The following is an 11506-nucleotide window of genomic DNA, read 5'->3' on the forward strand; positions in this document are numbered from 1 at the left end:
GAAATGCATAAGAAGTGGTTAAAATGGTGGATCATCAGAGGTGCTGATGGAAGTCTAAAAAGATTGTATAAGTGATAAGTTTTGTGGTACATTTTATAATTTATATGTTAAAATTAATAAAAAATATTATAAAAAAGGAAGTGTTCCTGTGGGAAGGAAGGAAGGAAGGAAGGAAGGAAGGAAGGAAGGAAGGAAGGAAGGAGGGAGGGAGGGAGGGAGGGAGGGAGGGAGGGAGGGAGGAAGGAAGGAAGGAAGGAAGGAAGGAAGGAAGGAAGGAAGGAAGGAAGGGTATTATATGAACTTTGTTAACACAATGCAGCCCCTTAAACTCTCTGAGGCATTAGCTGGTAACGATTTTAACTGGAAGAATCAATTCAAGGCTGGCTGTACAAATTGCCCTGCAGATTTGCTGTTCGTTGCAGCCGATGATTGGTGGGGGTTTTCTTCTTGTCTTCTGACTGATGCTCAAAATGTGAGCAAAGCGCATGGAGTCTATAAAGCAAGCTTTCCCTGGCTGACTGATGTTGAAAACGTGATGGAATGGATGGGTGGGGGGAATCCCCGCGGGACGTATCTTTTTTAAAAAGAAACCTCCTAAAGTTACCTGCTTGTACATATCAAATGTAGCCTTTAGCTAATTCTGCAGAAAAGTAGCACTCATTTGTTCTGGCTCCCTGACTGCAGTGGTGCCCTCTCTGAGTCAGAACTTGTTTCCCAGCGGTATAGAAGAATTCTCTACGCAGTAAGCACCTGAGATCTGAAAGTGCTGGAGGTGGAAATTCTGCAACAGCAATAAAAGAAAAGCCCAGCAGTTAATGCTCCCACTCATCAGAGAACGCAAACCAATGCAGCAATCAGAATTCCCACGAGCAAAGCGAGATGAACATCTGCTCCCCTTGCTTTACAGCCTTCGTTTTTAAATATAAAATCTCTCTCTTGAGACGGCTTGCAGCATTGCAGAGCTCAATAAATTACATTCCTCTGCGACATTCAAGTCAGTAGACAATGGGCAGCAGAGGCACACCCCATCACTTCCACTTGTTGTCACTCTGGGGAGTGTACACAAACACAAAAATAGAGAGAGAGAGAGCTAAAAAATTAGCATCTACTATCTTATGTAAATACATACATACATGCCTATCAATAAATCACATTTGTATCCTGCTGTTTTTCTATTGTGGCTTCCAACAGTTCTGTGAGATAGCAACTGGCTCAGTGTCTGCTGGTTTATTTAGTGGTTGACTGCATTATTATTATTATTATTATTATTATTATTATTATTATTATTATCATCATCAACAACAACAACAACAACAACCTTTATTACAGTCCAGAGACCCAACAAATTGTTACAAAGCAATACACAATTCAGACAGACTACCTCCAGGTAGCATTTCGTTCAGAATATAGGGATCATTGGTTCTTGCAACCACCAACAAAGACTTGGCCGCTGCTAATGTTCTAGCATTTTTATTATTAATTTTCATGCTACCCTTCCTCTGAAGATCACAGGGTGGTTTACAATTTAAAAAACACAAAAATTCTCAACACAGTAACAAACAAAAGCTATACTAGTTAGGTGCTAGGCAAAAGCATTCCTCTTCTCCTAGCTAAAGGCTTGGGGGAAGAGGAATACTTTTGCCTGGCACCTAAATATAAGTAATGAAGGCACCACCAACATCATTATAAATGACTTGGATGAAAAAGTGGATGCTCATAAAATTTGCAGATGATGCAAAAACAGGTGGGATAGCTAATACATTAGAAGACAGAAGCAGGACCCATATTATCTTGACGGAATCAAGGCCTGGGCCAGAACTAATGAATTTCCACCAGAGCCTGTTTTCATATGCAGGGGAAGTCCCTAAGTGAGGTTTGACACCCATTTGCTACCCTCACTTTTAGCCAGCCAGTTGAAGCCATTTCCTGGGGTGTGGCCACTGTCACATGCTGACAGCTTCTAGGAGCCACAGGTGAGAGTTGGGTGCAAGGTGGGGACCAAAGGTGGACAAACTACCCCAGAGCACAACATGTTGCCCCTCCCCTAACACCCCATACCCCCAAGTATTGAACCAATGCATTCAAATTAGAATAAAAGGGCTTTAGATTAAACATTCAGGAGAACTTCAGGAGAACTTCATGATGGTGCAAGCTGTTCAACAGTGGAATAGACTGTCTCTGAAGCTGGTGGACTCTCCATCATGAGACGTTTTTAAGTAAAGGCTGAATGACCAGTTATCAGGTTGCTTCAGTGGTGAATTTCCTGCATTGGGCTAGATGAACTTTGAGGTCCTCTCCAGCTCTATGATTCCATGACTTTCTCCAGTTCCTGTCCATCACGCTATAATGTTTTGCATTGCTTATGCATGTTATCTCAGTAACTCCTAAAGCAATGCTATAAGGTAGCATGGTGTTCCTTCCCCCATACAGAAGAAGGAGAAGGAGAAGGAGAAGGAGAAGGAGAAGGAGAAGGAGAAGGAGGAGAAGGAGGAGAAGAAGAAGAAGAAGAAGAAGAAGAAGAAGAAGAAGAAGAAGAAGAAGAAGAAGAAGAAGAAGAAGAAGAAGACGACGTCACAATCCTGGTCACACGCTTGTCAAGCTCCCAAAATAGAACTGGAGAGGTATTCATTAATGGAAGAACTCATAAATGCTTTTTAAAAGAAAGGCATAAATGCTTCTTGTGGTTGTCGGTCGTAAACCTAGGCTTGAATTTCTGAGGAAACTCCTCAAGATGTGTGTGGTTCCCTCCCCAATGAAATACAACAAAATGTCCCCAAAATATTTTGGCTGACAACCACTATGACTAGTTCAGTTTCAAAAAAAATAATAAATAATGAGGATATGGTCTGTGTGGAATGAGATGAATGTTCAATAGTTTTTTAACAAAATAATTCCCAAACTGTGTGCCAGAGTCATGCTAGCATTCATGAGAGAAATGCAGGAAATGATGAGAGAGTACCTTAAATGGCATCCATTCCTTATTCCCTATAATTCACCTTACGTGGGTGAGTGAGATAAGCTTGCCACCATTTCTGTCCTGGGCAGTATGACTGGTTCATTTACTCACTCTTGATGGAGAGGTACAAAATTATTCACAGAGGAGGCGTCCAGCTATGTCTCTGCATGAATCACTGATCGCCTCTCCCTATACACCCAGAAGTGTGATTCATGCAGAAACACAGAATGGGGTGCTCCCAAGGAGAGATGCTTCTTATGCTAACATACTCTAAAAATAAATATTTTGGGAGAATGATCGAAGTATGCTTCCAATTTCCATGTGGACGCAAAACTTTATTTTCAGAGAAATATGAGCCTCAGCTACCAGATGCTTGGCCAACAGTGTACCAACATTATCTGACAGATAAACTGAGACTGAAATCTTGAAGCCTTGTAAATATTCTTGTAGATGGTTTAAAAGCTCCTAAAATGGATTAGTGCTGTCCATCATCAAATAGATGTTTACATTTTCATACTCGGAAAGTTGGAGTCCCTCGAGTCAGAGCAGAAATTCTAAATAGATTCTCGGTGAATTATTTCCCCCACATAAACCTCAAATATATCAAGTAAACACCAGTCTGAAGGCACCTATCATTCTTGGGATTGTTTCTTTCTGCTTTGTAATGAAAGCTCCCAAGGGAGAAATTATACTAACTTGGAGCTGCGTGATGACACATACTCTTCACAGCTACATTTGTCTTGTAACTTAAGCATTCTCTCTCTCTCCTGGCAAAATATATGGGATGAAGAATCTCTTTCACCCTGAAGGACACATTTCCACATGGCCAGCCTTACAGGGTCACATGCCACTGGCTGGAACAGCCAAGTAAAAGCAGCCTTGTTAAGAACTGGCATACAGCGCACACCCCACCAAACACATACACTCACATGCATGCAACACACCAGACCAGGGCCACATTCAGATACACATAGCAATAAGGTGTGTGTGGGAAAACATTTCACCTTCTTTTTTTAAGCCTGAATGCTGGATTATGTGTGATTTTAATGGAAACAATATCCCTTTCTTACCTCTTGAATCTCCACAAAGGTCTTCTACCCACACAGCAATTAGCACAATGGAACAGCCTTTCTTTGCCACCCATAGAGGGATGCTTTCTACCTTAATCATTGTGTGTGTGTGTGTGAATTTCAGTGGGGTTGCAGTGCATGGGGAGGAGAAGATTAATTGCTGTGGGGTTCGTGAGCAGCAAGGAAGTCCCAAAGACTATACCCAGCCTTTGAATCCATGGTCTCCTCACCTCTGTAGTCTGTAGTGATAACATTGCAATCAGTGTTTCCATCAGGTAATGTGGAACTAAAATTAAAATTTAGATGTACGGGCTCCATCATGTATTTTTGTTTGGGTGCCAAACAAGGTCTGTTGTGTGTCATGGAACTGACGTAGCAAAAAGTATCTTCTGTGCACTTTTATCAAAGGTAAGCAATTAATAGGGGCAGAGGTAGTAAACCTGTCTGGAAGCCTTGCTGCTTTGTAACGTAATTGGCTTTCCAGAACAGTTCTTGGACACTTCTGAAATATGTACTCAGAGTGCATACAGTATCTCCTAAATCTTACTTAGAGCCCATAGTCACTTCAAACAAGTCTGTAGCTGCTCTCTAGCTGCAAGTGGGATATCGATCTTCTTTGTAGCTCTTCTTTAAAAATGGACAACGCACCAACTCAAACTCCTCCTGTTGGATGACTACAGCTGAAACATAACTAGTTTATAGGTTCAAGGCATTTAGCTTTTACAATCATCCTTGTTGTGCCTTTGCCACCATTGCTCTGACAGCAGTTGCAGCAAAATAAAAAAAATTAAAAAGGAGCTGTGCTATATGCATATCAGGAGAGACTTTGGGGCTACCAGATACAATGTCTTTCCATTCTCCCAACACACTCCCACAATAGGCAGAAGGAACGTGCCAGCCCTGGAGTCGCCCTCCCTGCCATTTGTTGTTGGACAAGCATATGACTAGCAGGTCTTTGTATTTGATGGCTCCTCCAACCTTGCCTGCACACATTACTCTGTCAACGGATATAGGTATTGGGGTGGCCGGAGATGTTTCTGCAGCTAAAGCAAAACATCCCACTGCCACCCTCACAATTCGTCCATCTGAAAGTCTGTTCCGTCTCATTTTCTACTCATATGAAGTCGTTTCAAATAGTACTTACAATTTCCTCTCTCGCTCGGTCTCTAAGAATTTCCAGCCACTTGGAGTGGCTGTGAAGGAAAGTGTCTTTGCATGGCAAAGAAAGGTGGCTGCCGTCATACACCAAAGAGAGTAGCCACATTTTCCTCATATGTTGTCACTTGAAGGCTACTGGGGTCATTGTATGGGGAAAGCTGCCTCCATCAATATATGGGGACAACCATAGTTTTTCTTGTACAATGCATGTGGGAGGAACAGCATGTCTTCATGTGCCGCTACTTCCAGGGACATTCAGACACATTTTCAGCTTACACTCTATGCCTAGAATTAACAAAAGAAGAAGAAGAAGAAGAAGAAGAAGAAGAAGAAGAAGAAGAAGAAGAAGAAGGAAGAAGAAGAAGAAGAAGAAGAAGAAGAAGAAGAAGAAGAAGAAGAAGAAGAAATGGTTTTTAAAGGGGAATAATGAAGGCAGCCTTCAGACTACCTCCCTCCATTTTGACAAGAGTTAAGGATGGACGAATTCAAAGGGTGGATGGATGTGTCAATCTTAGAACTTTACTTTTTTCCCAATCTCAAGTCCAGTTTGCCACATTTACATATCTGTGTTCCTCTTCTTTTAATGTACTCGTGAAAATTCATCAGCATTGTAGTGTGCACTTCTCCCTCGAGGTACATTTCTGTCGCAATTCTGCCAGCTGCTCACATGTCTCCTGGTATACATGCATCTTCATGCATGCTTTCCTATAAGACCTGCATTTCTACACACTTATTTTGGTCGGGAAAGTGCAGCACAAAATTTGCAGAATTGTGTGCATTTCAAAGCATACCTGGATTTGGGTTCACAAACTGTTTCAGGAAGCGTGAATTAGCGAGGTTTAAAGTAACATGCCTAACAGGACTACAGTTTCTGGAAGGTACCATATTCTGACCTGCACTTTATTCCAGGAGCTGCAGATTGGGCAAGTTTACTATGGAATGGGTTGCTGCACAGATTTCTCAAGCATCTATCATACCAACTCACCTCAAAAGTTATTAAAATGACTAATTCTTCAAGGAGCTATTTGAACCTTGTTGCCTGTTGTATGACTCTATAGCGTTTCCGTTATCATCTGAGGTAGCTAATTAGCTCATTCCTAGTCACATACAGGCAAAATAACATGGCACAGTATCAACTGAGATTATTGTCAAGGGCCATAGAGAAGCCTCTTTCTCATAACCTAACTTGAACTATATGTTCCTTGGTGTTGTGGCAACTATATTTTCCCGCAGAGAGCAGAGGGTTTATATATATCTATATCTCAAAACAATAATGTCTGGTTCTGTGCCAGTTGGTCATTCAAGCTTTGCACCAGTTCATCTATTTCTGCTTTAAGCACCGATAATTGCTTTTCAAACATTCCGCTAAGAATAACCTGACCACAATCTAATTTCCAGATGCGACTTTGATTGCGTTTTGCCTCGTTGCTGCTTGGCAATGATTAAAATCTATTTCAAAAACAGTCACTTAATTGGATTCCATTGTTGTCCTCCCACCCTGCCCCCTCATTTCCAACAAAGAATCTTCGGAGTCTCCTCCTGATATGAACCAGAAACCTTGGATTTTCGAGTTTGTTGGCGTTAGAACAGAGCCTGTGGGAGTTTGAAGTTAAAATGGTATGGAAAGTCCATTGGTTAGATTGGGGAAAAGAAACAGCTGACAGGTGCCTCTTCTAAGGCAAGGTGACATTGTGGGTTTGGGCCGCCATTAAGGAGTGTAGACTGGGAGACATGAATCTGAATCATTAGCATGGAGTCCACTGAGATGTTCTCCTGCCCAAGCTCCATTGAAATAAAGCTGTGCAAGAACATGGTAACATATGTGTAATGGGTATGAGTTACTCGTGCGTAAACTGGTGCCTTTCTCGGTTAATTTGCCTTGTTAAAACTTTCTGACTGCACAGCCCCTTCTCATGGTGGCTGCCTCAGTCACCGGCAGAATCCGTCAGTGGGCGTTTCTTGAACCTCTTCCAACATAAAAGTTGTTTGACACCCAGTCTCCTCCTCCTCTCACTGCGCGGGAGTCTTCTGCGCAGGGAAGGCGTGGGTAGCGGAGGACTGGGTTCTCCTCACTGATGTCCAGTGAAGAGTCCTGGAGCCCTCTCTCCACTTCCCCCGTCTGCCTCCCTTTATCCCCGGTGTTGCGCTGATTGGCTTCCCCCTCTACTGAGCTGTTTCTCCCCCTGCTGCTGGGTCCTTCGCCAGCATCATCTGGGAGCCTCCCCTTCGCCTCTCCCTCTGATGTCAGTTCCCTTACAATATGCATAGATTCTATTCATTTCAATGAGGCTGCAACAGAAATGCCTCTGGTTAGAGCTGAGCCAAAGCTTATCACACAGCATATAGCTGAACTATGGAATTAACTTCCACAAGTAGTAGTAATCACTACTAACTTGGATGACTTTAAAACAGGATTAGACAAATGCATGGAGGATCCATGGCTGTCAGGCTTCGGGAAAATGGCTTCCTCCCTTCCTTTGGCCACGGATAAGCAGAACAAAGCGAAAATAGTCTCTTACCAGTTAAAGAGATGTTTAATGTTCACAGCAAAAGAACAAAGACTCCATTCTCGGGGGGAAAGGTGCTCCCAATTAAGGTTTCCACCCACTTCCCCCCAAAGCCATCCCTATCACTTCCTCGTGTGGCAACCTGATCTCGCAACCATTTGGCCTTCTGTGTAGCTACCTTATCTGCTCTCCTTGACCTTGGACTGATTGGTTGGACACTTTCCAATGAAAGGGAGTCTGTTAATTCTCTCTCTCCGTGTTCGTCTTCTCCTACTGTTCCCCACTCAGTTCTGCCCAGCTGTTATCTTCTGAACTATGTCCCTCTGCAAACCACTGCTCCAAATCTATACTGCTCCACTGTTCCTGGGCAGCTTCAGGATCCTGGTCAGGAGCAGGGGGAGGGGGAGGCCCCCACCATTCCTGAACAGAGTAGCTCCTGATCAGCCTGCTCTCTGACAATGGCTATGTTCTAATTCCAATGTTGGAAGCAGAATGCTTTTGATTTCCTGTTGCTGGAAATCACAAGTGGGGAGGTTGGTGTTGTGTTCAGGTCAGTCTTCTGGGCTTCCCACAGGCATCTGGTTGAGATGAGAGCAGGAAGATGGATTAAATGGGCCTTTGGTCTGGTCCAGCTGGGCTCTTCATATGTTCATATCAGAATACAATTTTCCCTGAGATTTGGTCTCTCTTTTTAAAAAACATTTTAAACCTGCTCCTCAGCCTAAAAAAAAAAGCTCCCAGAGCAGCTTATATACAATCATTTGGAACAACACACTCCCTGCCTGAAGGCTTACCATCTAAAATACAGTACACAAAAAGAAAAAGGGATGGGGAGAAGAAAAAAGCAAAGTCAGACGCCAATTCTTAAAGTTAAATGGTAGTTATTGCAATGACCAGCTGGGCACAGTTCAGGGGAAGGAGGTCTCCCACAGAGCTGGCCTTTCAGCAGAGTTGATGGAATGAGATTCAATCAATCCCTAGCTGTTTCAGTTCCCATCTCCTGAAAGGCGTAGGCCACTCTGCTGAATTTTCGCCAAATGTTCTCCACCATTGTATGTGTGTATATGCCACTATTCCTCCCATCTGCCTCACCAGAGAACAATGCTACAATGCTAGGACTGAGCCTTGTAGAGGGGTGACACCCATTTAAAAGGACTAGGCTGGAGGGGTGGGTGGAGGAAAAAAACCACTGTCAATGCTGATGGTGAGTCCCACCTCTGAGCGTTAGCTGGGCAATTTATTCTCCTCTTGAAGAAATCTGGAGAAATGATTCCCCCAATTTCTCTGTTCAAAAATAGAGTGGAGAATTTGGAGACACCTTTAACATCCATGTCTAAGTCTTGTAGATTGTTCCTCCGAATACAGAGGTGTTTCCACCTCAGGGTGTTTCCAGACAGAGGCTTCATATTGCAAAGTCGTCAGTCAGATATTGCAAGCAGGTTGTAAGTAACAGTGCTATTGTTTTAAACTGACTTTTACGTGGAAAGGGTTCCTGTGGAAATCTGGATTAAGGGAGTGGGGACATAGGCTGGCATTTTGATGCCAATGACATCAGGTGGATGCAGTGAAAGTTTTGCAGGTGTGAGGCTGGGCATTTGGAATGCACACTGGATGCAAAATCCCAGCAGTTCACTCCCTGGATTCCCTGACTTAAGCAACACATGCAATGTAAATAATATACAAGTAAGAAGCAGCTCTGGCTTCGTTGGCAACATCAAATTAATTTTTGAAAAACTAAATAAAATCCTTGACAACTGATCTGTTAGATTTCTCATGATGAATGCTATGTGACGATAGTCAAACATTTGCCATATATATAACATGACCTTGGTAGGACCTCTGAATTTCCTTATTAGGATCAGAAGCTAGAACCTTGATACCAAACGCTTTGAAACCAGCAAGTCATGCCGTCACGTTGGCACGGGGGAGAGTGTTAATGCGAATATAATGAAAGGCACGCTTATTTTAATAAAAAGGAAAGTATCCCTGTCAGCTTTGGTTAATCAAGGCTTGGTCTATCTGTTGAGATGGTTATTGCGTCATTAAGCTTTAAGCAGTTGCCTTGCAGCGGAAACCAAGATAGCTTTCACAAACCCACAGGCTTTCATGAAGAGTGTGGAGTTTGCAAACTTATGCAGCATGCCCATAACTGACTTGGTAATTTGTTGTTGTGTTTATTTTCAATCATGCAAGGCTTTTGCATGGAACTCAGCTGTCTCCTGGTTTGTTTCATTAAGTAGCATCTTTTAAAAAATGTCTTTTGCACCCTTTTAAGACAGTTGCCAATTTTTTTGGCTGGTAAAGCAATCTGCACTGCAGAACTTATTTTTCCTTATCTCCTTCTTTTCCTGTGTCAACTTTCTTCCCCATTCCCCCGCCCTTTCAACCTTACTGCCTTCTCCATAGCTTTTTCTGTCTGTTTTTTATATGGAAAAATTGGTCACATGCTATAGAAAACACTGTGGCAAGTTTGCAGACCCTCCAAGTGTTCCTATTTTCCTGGGATGTCCCTGATTTAGAGAAACCGTCCCAGTTTCTGATTTGATCCAAGAATGTCCCACTTTTCCTTAGGCTGTCCCTATTTTCATTGGAGAAATGCTGGAGGGTTTGGAGTTATCCGGCCCCTGAGCCTTCGGAAGGCAGTCCTGTATAGGGAAGGGTTTTTTAATGTTTTATTATGTTTTCATGTTTGTTGGAAGCTGCCCAGAGTGGCCTGGGCAACCCAGAAAGATGTGTGGGGTATAAGTAGTAAAATTAGCATTGTGGAATGAGACGTTCCTATTCACATCGGAGAAATGTCGGAGGGTATGAGTTTGCAGACCTTGTAGTTATGGAGAAATACTTTTCAAAAAACAGCCCCAGAAACTGCAAATGACTACAGCATGATTTTGAATGTTCAGGGTTAGTGATACAGGATTATTTTTGTTGAATGAAACCTAAAATATTGGTGTCAGCAAGCTGTTAAGGAGGTGACACTTTGGGTGATGTAGAGACACTTTGCAAGACTGAAGGCAAGAAGACACCAGGCTGCAGGAAGCTAAACTACTACACCATACTACATACTTGAGAGCCAGTGTGGTGTAGTGGTTAAGAGCGGTAGTCACGTAATCTGGGAAACCGGGTTCGTATCTCCGCTCCTCCACATGCAGCTGCTGGGTGACCTTGGGCCAGTCATGCTTCTTTGAAGTCTCTCAGCCCCACTCACCTCACAGAGTGTTTGTTGTGGGGGAGGAAGGGAAAGGAGAATGTTAGCCGCTTTGAGACTCCTTAAAGGGAGTGAAAGGCGGGATATCAAATCCAAACTCTTCTTCTTCTTCTTCTACCATACTAGCAGTATCCTGTCTTACTGGTATAAATAAAAAGGTTTGTAGGGACCCAGTTTTATCTTCCTTTAATAACTAATTTGTGCCAGCCTTCACTAGATGAGTGAAAAGAACAGAGTTGTGTAATTTCCCAATTATAGGAAGGGAGAAGCAGAAGGGGGGAAATGGCATTGGCGAGTAGTGACCTTGCACTCAAATTAGTAGAAATGGAAGGATTTGCAAATGATGCATGAGTAAAAGGAGCAGAGAATGACGTTTCAACTGCTCATTGAGCACTTGACCTTATGCTGCTGATGTCTGGGTATAATGGGGTTTGAGATGAGCAGTGACCATATGAACAGGACCATCCTATGGAATTTGATTCAAATTTTGAACGGGTAGTTGTGCTCATCTATGTGAGCGAAAAGCAGCAGGGCCCTCTGGCAAATTAATGATGAGCACATGTATTCTGGCAAGGGAGCCAACATAATCTGATACATGAAGGTGATGGTG

The 11506-nt window shown here is 42.9% G+C and overlaps 1 long non-coding RNA gene across 1 annotated transcript; it reads right to left on the bottom strand.

Moving 5' to 3' along the window:
• Positions 1-234: 234 nt before the first annotated feature.
• On the bottom strand, positions 235-8095 carry LOC310705508. The gene is made up of 3 exons (XR_014525354.1): positions 7870-8095; positions 6170-6281; positions 235-781 (listed from the first exon to the last, which is right to left on the bottom strand). It is a non-coding gene; the product is annotated as an uncharacterized lncRNA (long non-coding RNA).
• Between the last annotated feature and the right edge of the window lie 3411 nt (positions 8096-11506).

Source organism: Podarcis liolepis (genome assembly GCF_965112155.1).
Source record: "Podarcis liolepis genome assembly, chromosome: 4".
NCBI lineage: Eukaryota > Metazoa > Chordata > Lepidosauria > Squamata > Lacertidae > Podarcis > Podarcis liolepis.